Below are 11,284 nucleotides of genomic sequence, written 5' to 3'. Positions count from 1 at the left end.
CATACTTCTATGTGGATACTAATCCTACTTGATCATCGAGATTGCCATCTTAATTCTTTTTCCAACCGGTGCGTTTTCTCTTCAAGATGATCCCATCATACTCCCCATCCGCAAGATCAATTCTAAGCTGTTTCTCAACGGTGTTCATTTCATCCGACCCAAGTTGCCGTTGTTTTTCCCGCCCTCCCACCCTTCTTCCTTCAAGGAATCAGATTTCATAATCAAGTATCCATTTTATTCATGTGAAGCCCCTTCATTCTTTTCAATCAATGTGCTTACCCGGTGGTTCTCTTGAAGTTGTTCTTCAAGTTTATCATTCTTCGTTCTTTTTCTCCTCCGGCGGATTAAATTCAAGCTTTGTCGATCATATCCTTTCCTTGTTTCAAATGTTTTCTCATGCCGGTGTACCTCTTAATCATCCACTTCTCGCCATTCAATTGTTCCGGAGTGCTGAAGATATCTCTGAAGATTCGTGTTTCCACTCCGCATCAATTCTAACTATTTCGAGGTTGTTACCTCATTCTAACCATTTAATTCAACCGGTGCAATCTCCTTTTCAAGTAATCATTTCAACGGTGTATCTTTTGAGTGGGCCCTAACCCACAGGTCTTTTCCCAGGATCTTACCTGACTCTTATAATTCTTTCCGGAGTTATTCTCAAATTCTTTTCGAAGTTTGACGTAAAAATGAGTTATCATCAGTCATATTTCTTCTCCAAGATCGCTTTCAAATTCTTTTCATCGTTGGTTCAACCTTTCTAATTTTTCATCACGGAGTATCTCAATGATTCATGGTGGTGTTTCTCATCATCATTCTCCACATTTGAAGACCGAAGAAGAATTTCTCTTGAATTTTGGTCCGTTCTCTTGAAGATTCATGGTTCTAGCTTATGCCATCCTCTCATAATTGTTTTCGATTGCGAGAATTCTTTTCACCCATCCAAGCAATTCATGAGTCTTTTCAGTTTGATTCTCCGAAGGCCATCATTTCAGAAGATTTCTTCGTTCTAAGTTTTCAGCTTCGTTCTCCAATTATTCTAAATTGTTGTCTCTTCGGTCATCTCCATATTATTCCGGTGCATCGTCCAAGTATTCTCTAATCACCTCGTGATCTCTTCGTTCTCGTGTATCAAATTCCCTTGAGTATTTTCGCGAGTTCTTTCATTCTTACGGTGTTTCGTCCTCTTTTCTTCAATTGTTTTCAATTCTCGCGGTGGTTCGTTCAAGATTTCAATTCCTTCGTTATCATATCAATTTATTCGTTGTTTCAATCCTACCGGTGGTTCGATAAAGACCTTCCCAAGTTTGCGCAATATCTATCTTAATCCTTTCTACGAGAATAAGTAGTATGCAAGATCCGTTGATTGTCATCAATCTAAATTGGTGAAGGATACGCGTAATGTAATTCTTATTCTTGTTTCCTCCAAGTGTTTAATCCCTTCTTTTGGAGTTCGTTCATGATATCAAACTCTCGGTTCCAAGTTGTTCATCTTTTCTTTCCGGAGTTCCAAGTTTTCTCGGTTATATCATTTCAAAGCTTCATCTAATCATTGCAAGGCTTCTCCCAGAGTTCTTTTTAAGTTTCCATTTCGTTTGATCATTCTTATATTACCGGAGTTCTTTATGGAGGCTCTACATGGTGGTTCATCAAGAATTCTTTTAATTCTTCAATTGCTCTTCAAGATTTCTCACGGAGGTAAGATCCGTCAAGCTATACTCTAAAATAAACATGGTGGTCAACACATGTTTGTTTTGAGAAGTTCAAGCATTCTTCATCTTACATTCCGAAGTGCAATTCTCTCTATCAATATCTTTTGAGGTGGTGTGATGTCATTCTCGATAATTTTCCTTCGGGCTTCATGATTCACAAAGTTTTCAAGAGTGACATATTTAAATCCATCATTTTATCTTCGTTCAAGACATCTTTTCAACCAATCAATCTTTTTGTTGGAGTTGTATTGGGTTATATTTCACCTAAAGCCTTCCCTAAGAATTGTTGCTATTATGGTGTTTATCAATGATCCAAGTTTTTCTCCTATCCTCTCGGCGAGAGAAGATTTCATCTCTTCGTTGATCTCAAGCATGCAATTGTTTTTGTTAGTGGCAAAAATTGCAATTGTTTTCGTTAGTGGCAAAAATTGCACCTCATAATTTTGAGAAGTTTTCCATAAGCCCACTACAAGCTTATTCTTTTAGTTGTTGGTTTTTTCCAACAACTCCGTTCTAACCTTCTAGGAAGGATGCTTTCCAAGCTCATTTGTGGCAGAAGTTGTCATTTTCTTCTCCGTTCTTTTATTCCGACGATCTATCTTCTATTCGTTCGTCCCGGAGGCATGGTGATGTTGCTCTTTTCGACCAATCATCTTGTTTTGTCAAGATCTTGTAATTTTCTTTTTTTTATCCGTTTAACCGGAGTGTCGTGTTGTCATTCGAGTTCTCTCATCTTATCAAGTTTCGCCTCCTTCCTCAACCGGAGTGCTGTCTGAAATTTTTCTTACCCCTTGTGTCATTCTTTCATTAGTTCCGGAGGCAATGTGTTGGTAATTTCATCGAGTATCCTCTCATCTTGTCAAGATCATGTTCAATTCTTTCCATTTACAGTCGGAGTGCTGCCCAAATTATATCGTTCTTATTCCTTCCCTATCTTGTTTTAACCGGAGTGGTTAGATATCTATCGTGTCAATTAACCTCAAGGTTCACATGGTGTTCCTTGTTTCTCTTTTCTACCGGTGTGCTTTCATACTCCTTTTGATCCGTTAAGCACTTGTTTCATGTCCTTCAACCTACAAGGTTCTCGCAATGTTCCTTGTTCCTCTTTGATAACGGAGTGTTTTAAATTTTGTTCACCTCTGTCGTGTCATTTCTTCAAGCTTTGCGACCTCTCAAGGTTCTTTGGTTTCACTCGTTTGTCAAGAAGCAATTTGTTTTACCTCTTCTTTTTCCGTTTCTCTCCGGTGCAATCCTAGATCTCGGGACGAGATCCTCTTGTAGTGGTGGAGTGTTGTAACGCCCCAAGACCGACGCTCCAGACGCCTTCCTTTTTTTCGTGATCACCGCATGTCTCTTTTGGTGCTTGCTCTTTTATTTTTGCATTGCATCATGTCATCATGCCATCATGTCATTAATTTTTAAAACTCAACTAAATGAATTGCATGGATCTTCGATCTATTTAAATCGAGGGAAGGGCGACTTCTCTTTATAACATATCCTCCTAATATTTATGGAGCTATTATAAATATTCCATTAGTTTGGAATTAACCGGAACACACTTGCAAAATAATTCCCATGCCTATTTCCACTTCAAGTTTCACCTCCAAGCTTTGCCAACAATTCTTTTCCCTCTTATCGAGACCCTTCCTAAATGTTCAACATGTTGGACACTTTGTAATCCTACTCCTTCTTCTCATCTTCTTTTCTGTTTCATCTTGCCCTTTCCATCTAAAACATCATCTAGTGCAACACCCCATCACAAGCGTCTTCCTTTCTATTCTTACCCATTTATTGCAAGTGGTATTTTTCTGTTCCAGTTAAATGTTCACTTACTTTCTGTAAATCTTAAACCATGCCAACTACCTCTTTGTCAAATCTCATCTCTTTTAAAGTTGTTTTGGTTGGATTAAGAAATGGCTCAAGTTTGAATTCAATTCAAACTTGAATTATTTTTCTTCCTCTAAAAATTGCCAAACCAATTTATTCAAATTGTGTATTTTATCAAGACTTCAGAGTTATTTTCTTTTCTGAAATATTCCACCTCTAGCACCTCCTTCTTTTCTCTAAAGTTCTGGTTGAGGAAATAAAGAAAAGAAGGAAGAAAGGGAGAAAGCCCAGCTGGTCAATTGGGCCTCCCAGCAGGCCAGCCCACCTAAACCTTCCTCTTAACCCTAGCCCGCACCCAGCGCTCGATCCCCATCTCTCCCGATCTCCTCCCTCACGCCGCCACCCACGCGCAGCCCTCGATCCCCCTCGCTCCCTCGCCCCGTCCCTCCAGCGCCATCGTCGCCCCGCCTCCGTTCGGCTCCCACGCGGAAGTCCACCGCCGCGGCCCTGCCGGACGTTGGTTACCTCGACGCGCCCGCGCCCGATCTGCTCTGGCCCGCCTAGCTCATCATCTCCGCCCCGCGCCTCGACTCAGCGCCGCCCCGCCATGGACGCCGAGTTCCCCGCCGGTCGCCTCTGCCTCGACCCCGCGTCCTCGCCTCCGACAGCCGTCACCGCTCCGTGCACACCGCTGCCCCGAGCTGCTTCGCCTCCCTCCTCCGACAAGCGCCGCGCCTCCTGCCTCTCCGCGACCCTCGCTGCAGCTCCCTCTCCAGCTCGTCGTCGACCCGCCGTTCGCCTCCAGCCCTCGTCCGCGGCCGCGCCAAGCCACTCTCCATCGACCTCCGCGACCAGTGCCTCCACTACCTCCCCGTTGCTGCGCCTGCCTCCTCTCGTCGCTGCCGCCTTCCGTTCCCCGTCACCGCGCCAGTAGCCACCGCCGCCGTGGTCTACTGCATCGCCGACCCCAGCACCCGCGGCCCTCTGCTTCGCCTCGCCAAGCCGTCGATGTTCCAACTCCGGTGCCCTGTCCCCGTTGGTTTTGCTCGAGCACGCCACCACTGCACCTCAAGTTCTGCTACAGGAGCACCTCAAGTTCTGCTACATGCAACAGCTAGTACCTTGGAACGTCTACGACTACGCGGACTCGCCAAGTACCACGACGACCGTGTACCACTACTTCCACTACGAGTTTCGAGAACGTCTACTTCTTCTACACCGCACCGAAACGCCGAGTTCCTCGCCGTGACCCCGAACACCTACGGAAACTTGTGCGACTATGTACGTGAACGACTACCGTCGCCCCAAAGACCTCGGACCCGTCAAGTACCTCTCCGAAAACGAACGTGTGCCACTACTTCCACTACCGTCGCCGAAGACCCGTGTAACGGAACCGTCAAGTTCGACTACCTCCGCGTGTACCGCTATTTCCACTACCGTCGTGAAAACGACTACTTCCATGATGACCCCGTGAACAACTACTTCCATTTAGAACGCGATTCGCCCTGAATGCACGCTTCGAAGGTATAACCCCGAGACGACGTCCGTGGACCGAATGCATGTGTGTTGTATGAGATGCTCGTGGTTGCACCGTTTTCGAGTTGTCATTCCATGTTCCTCCTCGTTGTCATGCCATCGTTCCGTGGGAACCCGGTAACCGGGAGCACCCCACCATTCTCTTGCGTGTTTCACACATCCGCACAATTCTCCTTGTGCCGGTATCTCTATGAGCTACCGGAACCGATATGTTGCCGTGGCACCATTTTCGGATTCGTTGCCGTGGCACCCCTTCCTTCTGCCATGGTGACCAAATGCTTCATAACATGCTCTTGTCCACATTTTCATAAAAATTGCCTAAACCTTGCATATGTCATCCGCATCATGATAACAACATTTAAAATGTAAATAATTGATGGTTGCATTAAAATTGTTAAATGACATGAGGATTTTCCGGTATTGTCGTTTGTTATTTCCGGCCTCATTCAAACTTGCCTTCATAGATAGTTTCCATATGCTTCACCTCTTGCCATGGCTAAAAACATTTAATATTGTTGGGTCCATAAACGAGAGAGAACTAAATAATTGATGTGGTGTTTCGTCAATATGCAACTCGTTGCATATTGAACTCCACTTAATTTGTAGTATTGTTTGTTGCACTTTGCCATGCATATTTAAACCGGACATGCATCATACTTGTTTGTGCATCATGCCATGTGTATGTGGGGGTTGTTTACTATGTTGTTTGTTTCTTTCCGGGTTGCTTCTCTCGTGAGCTTCGGTTTCTTTCCAGAGTTGTGAGGATTCGTTCGACTACGTCCGCTTGTCTTCTTCATGGACTCGTTCTTCTTCCTTGCGGGATCTCAGGCAAGATGACCATACCCTCAAAATCACTTCTATCTTTGCTTGCTAGCCGTTCGCTCTATTGCTATGCCGCGTTACCTATTCACTTGCTCTTCAAGCCTCCCAAATTGCCATGAACCTCTAACCTTGTCACCCTTCCTAGCAAACCGTTGTTTGGCTATGTTACCGCTTTTGCTCAGCCCCTCTTATAGCATTGCTAGATGCAGGTGAAGATGAAGATTGCTCCATGTTGGATTCTATTTATGTTGGGATATCACAATATCTCTTATCTTAATTAATGCATCTATATATTTGGTAAAGGGTGGAAGGCTCGGCCTTATGCCTGGTGTTTTGTTCCACTCTTGCCGCCCTAGTTTCCGTCATACCGGTGTTATGTTCCTTGATTTTGCGTTCCTTACGCGGTTGGGTGATTTATGGGACCCCCTTGACAGTTCGCTTTGAATAAAACTCCTCCAGCAAGGCTCAACCTTGGTTTTAGCATTTGCCTACCTAAGCCTTTTTCCCTTGGGTTCTGCAGACTCAAGGGTCATCTTTATTTAAAACCCCGGGCCAGTGTTCCTCTGAGTGCTGGTCCAAACTAGAGCCACTTGCAGCGCCACCTCGGGGAAACTCGAGGTCTGGTTTTAGTTGTACGTAGTGTTCATCCGGTGTGCCCTGAGAACGAGATATGTGCAGCTCCTATCGGGATTTATCGGCACATTCGGGCGGCTTTGCTGGTCTTGTTTTACCATTGTCGAAATGTCTTGTAAACCGGGATTCCGAGACTGATCGGGTCTTCCTGGGAGAAGGTTTATCCTTCGTTGACCGTGAGAGCTTATGATGGGCTAAGTTGGGACACCCCTGCAGGGTATTATCTTTCGAAAGCCGTGTCCGTGGTTATGTGGCAGATGGGAATTTGTTAATATCCGGTTGTAGAGAATTTGACACTTGACCTTAATTAAAACGCATCAACCGCGTGTGTAGCCGTGATGGTCTCTTCTCGGCGGAGTCCGGGAGGTGAACACGGTTTCTGGGTTATGTTTGACGTAAGTAGGGGTTCAGGATCACTTCTTGATCATTGCTAGATCATGACCGTTCCGTTGCTTCTCTTCTCGCTCTTATTTGCGTATGTTAGCCACCATATATGCTAGTGCTTGCTGCAGCTCCACCTCATTACCCCATCCTTTCCTTAAGCTTAAATAGTCTTGATCTCGCGGGTGTGAGATTGCTGAGTCCTCGTGACTCACAGATACTTCCCAAACAGTTGCAGGTGCCGATGAGACCAGTGCAGATGACACTACTGAGCTCAAGTGGGAGCTCGATGAAGATCTTGTTCGTTGTGTTGTTCTTTTCTGGTTGATCAGTAGTGGAGCCCAGTTGGGACGATCAGGGATCTAGCAGTTGGGTTGTCTTCTTTTATCTTGGTTCCGTAGTCGGACCTATGTGTGTATCTTGAATGATGTATGATTTATTTATGAATTGTGTGAAGTGGCGATTGTAAGCCAACTCTTTATCCCATTCTTGTTCATTACATGGGATTGCGTGAAGATGACCCTTCTTGCGACAAAACCACAATGCGGTTATGCCTCTAAGTCGTGCCTCGACACGTGGGAGATATAGCCGCATCGTGGGCGTTACATGTAACTCCTGCGGCAGGCCTTGTGGTGCTCCCGCAGTACAAGCTCGTGCCAAAACTGGAATTTGTTTCTTACTACTACCAACTAGTACTAGTAAGGTACACGTGCATTGCACGCTTGAGATTCTGGTGGTTTGTGCATTATGCTTCTACATGTGGAGCTTTCTGGATTCTAACATGTGGCAAAATCTGGTGGAATGTAAGGTTAGGCAAGTTTGATTAACTTAGGTGAGTGTTTGGTTCAAGACACACCTTAGGCAAGCCACACTAAGGCCCCACATGACATACACACAAAAAATGTGGCAAGATTCCCCTAGGCTTGCCAACTTGTGGCTCTCATTGTGAAGAACTAATAACTTGCCTAAGCTTAGTTGTGGCAAAGTTAGTCATGAATTAAGTTCAACCATGGAGTCTTCTAGATTATACATGTGGCAGAATCTGGTGGATGATATCCAACGGCCATTAGTGCTCGGATTTGCCATCTTTGTACCGTCGGATTGGCTTCAACCAACGACCAACTTTTAAAGTTTTTCACACACTATATAGGGGGTATAGATATAGATGTGCCGGTCCGTTGCAATGGATCCAAAGTATATCTATTTAGTGGAGTGCACTCAAAACACATTATCTATTTATTTTTCTCTAACCTTCCGTAGCCATGCAACCAAGCCACATAAGCTTCATGGGTGCCCCCCACATCATATTATTCATACTACGTTGATTGAAAAAAAGATAAATCACCCAAAACAAGATCTTCCCATTTTTTGTTCCTACGATGTTATGCCGTGCACGTACCTACTAGTTGTATTGTGGTAGTACTAGTAATATAGTATTAGGAGTACAAACTTGGTACTAGTAGGAGTAGTACTAGTACGGAATGCTCCTACTCTATCAGCGAGCCCCGTCTGACACCAAATTTCTTGGCTTCCGTGCTACAGCTAGATCTTCCCCTCATTTCTGTTTTCCAACCCGGCGACGGGCGGGGTGTCAGTTTGCTCAACGGCGGTCCCACATGAAAGTGAAAATGCTAGGCAACACGCCTTCCCTAAGCTATGTGTCGTGCCGGACGGGCCGTGTTGTACTCCCGATTCCCGGGCGTGTGGGGGTGCGACGCGAACGCGGCAGGCCTTTTCCTTTTACCAGCAATGTGCCCGTGCGTTGCGACGGATCGAAAGTAGTAGAATAGTAGTATTTGTTCACAAACTTGAAATAAATCACTATTGTTTTGATATACTCCTAATATATTACTCCCTCCGTACCTAAATATTTGTCTTTTTTGAGATTTCAAATGGACTATCACATACGGATTATATAGACATATACTAGTGTTTCTAGCAAGATGCCCGCGCGTTGCACGAAGTTGATGGAAAAGGTAAGCACAACTTATAAATTGACGGATGGAGTACTAGTTACAGTGATGCATATACTTAAGCAAAGGGATCGCACATGTCGGTATTGACCGGAACGAGAATGCAACAGCACAATAAGAATTAAGGCCACGATGATGCGACCGCAGTGGTGGTTACAGAAGGCAAGAAGAAAGATGGATCCACGAACGTACGACCTCCTCCTCCTCAACTTAGTGCGCCGGGCCACCGACCGGCGGCTAAGGAGCGACGGCTTTTGTGGCGAGGTCGAGGTGCTTCTCAGCAAAGGCATCCAAGGCTTCCAGCCGGTTGAGGAAGGCCAACGTCGTAGTGTCCTCACTGGCCTTGTAGATACCTATGTACACGATTTGCTCGTACACGTGGATGTGTAGGTCGACGAATTCTTGCAGGGCGAGGCGCCTCGCGGCGAGCGCGACCTCCAGGTGGACATTCTTCATGGCGTCGGCGGGCAGTCGCAGGGCCACCAGTGCTTGAAAGAGGTTCCGGCCATGGAGGCCGATTAGGGTGGCAGGCAATGAGGAGCCCGGGCGCGCGGGCTGGAGGAGTACGGCGATGTCGTCCGCGAGCTTCTTGAGGACGGTGAACTTGTTGCTGGTGGCAACGATCATCTGGTCCAACTGAGAGTCATAGTTGGCATTGACGGCGGCCATCCACCAGCCGGTCTCCAACACCGTCTGGGGACGATCCTCGATGCCATGCCGCAGGCCGGCGTCGTGGACCATCTGGTGCAGCCGCTGGCCGCTCACGCGCATCGCCGCCATGGGTCTGGATTGAGCTCTTTTGCGCTTAGTGTAGGTGCTTAGGCAAATGCTTAGGTGCGTACGATGTGGTAGATGCATTGGAATGGAGGGGCGCCTTTATATGAGGGCAATGAGGGCAAACTGCGTTGCATTCACATCGTGCAGCCTCTTTTCCCGGACCTCCTCCCGTTACTTCCCTCATGCATTAATTGAAGGAGGATGCATTGGCCGTTCAACATATCCGGAACCGTTACTCCCTCCCTCGTCTGCATTAAAGCCGTATCGGGAACTGCGCCGCCCGCTGTCAAATCGAATAGTCCCTCCGTCTAGGTGAGTATTAAGTCATCTTACGAAAACCAAATAGTAAACACATAGGCGTGGTGCATTAACTCTCACGTTGTTTCTTATTTTTTGACATAAATAGAGGAATCAACCAAGAAGAGATGTGGGGCTTGTATGCTTTTAATGACTTGAGACTATCAAACATGACATGCAGTGGTCAGTTCGTTGCACAAGAACAAATACAAGCCACGTCAGCACACACGCATCTTATATAGCATCACATCCAATGGCTATAAAAGATGAATGAGACCAAATTATATCTCATCTAGATGAGTTCTAGCAAAATTGTATTAATAATACTTAGTACTCCTGCGCTATGTATCATATATTAGTATCATGTAGTACTTTATTTATTGCCATGTATGACACATAGTACTCAACTCTCTCTCTTTCTTCATTTAATTCTATGACACCTCATCAAAATTGCTAAGGCTAGTACCATTACAACCAGCCTTAGCAAATACTAAACATCAAGTTCTCTCGTTTTCCTCTCCACCTTGGTCACCTAGACGGAGGGAGTATACTGCGCGGGCTTTTCCTGCGCGGTAGGCGGGGCAGTTCCGCCGAGTCGGTTCGACAGAGACGTGAGAAGGCGAGGGAGTAGGCTGCTGCAAACGTAGGGCTGTGTGATTTGACAGCGAGTTACTGCTGGACAGGTGGGGCCCCGTGATTTGACTTGCCATTATCATTTTAACTGCGGCGCTACGACCGGCGTGAGTCTCCCGATTCCTGACCACCTCCATACAGGTGCCTCTCCCAATGCTCCACCATGTAGTAGAGGCTGGCTCTTGCATGAGAGCCCACCTCTCCACTTTTTCCTTGCCTCTCTTTCCTCCACATATGCAAAAATGCCATGTAAAGCGCACTATTGTACTTACTTGCTCCTACAGGTGCTTAAGCTTGTCACATAGGCATAAAGTCTGATGTGGCAAGTTAATCAAGAAGAGAGAGACTAGTTTGGTGACCCAAGGAAAAAACGGTGCTAAGCGCGTGTACCTAGGTGAAAAGACAATTTTGAGTTTATAGCTAATTAAATGAAGCAAACTTAGCAACACCATTTCATTAAAAGAGGTCACTCCTTGGCAAATGCAATAAATACTAGTACTCCCTGTGTCCCATAATATACGAACGTTTTTGGCACTACACTAGTGTCAAAAACGTTCTTATATTATGGGACGGAGGGAGTACGAAGAAAGAGATAGAGAGAAGTAAAAAAACACTTATAGCCAACCTTATAGCCAAAACCTTGTTGTAGTATGAGTGACTAAGTGATGACTATGTATGACATGCCAACATCAGATA

At 45.6% G+C, this 11,284-nt stretch overlaps 1 long non-coding RNA gene across 1 annotated transcript; it reads left to right on the top strand.

Annotated features, from left to right (window-relative positions):
* The first annotated feature begins 217 nt into the window (after window positions 1–217).
* On the top strand, window positions 218–7,407 carry LOC141041517 (uncharacterized). The gene is made up of 2 exons (XR_012201704.1): window positions 218–5,900; window positions 7,141–7,407. It is a non-coding gene; the product is annotated as an uncharacterized lncRNA (long non-coding RNA).
* Window positions 7,408–11,284: the final 3,877 nt, after the last annotated feature.

This window comes from Aegilops tauschii, chromosome 2 (assembly GCF_002575655.3).
Source record: "Aegilops tauschii subsp. strangulata cultivar AL8/78 chromosome 2, Aet v6.0, whole genome shotgun sequence".
NCBI lineage: Eukaryota > Viridiplantae > Streptophyta > Magnoliopsida > Poales > Poaceae > Aegilops > Aegilops tauschii.
Note: the sequence above shows the minus strand (reverse complement) of the source record. Positions and strands in the feature narration are given on the sequence as shown.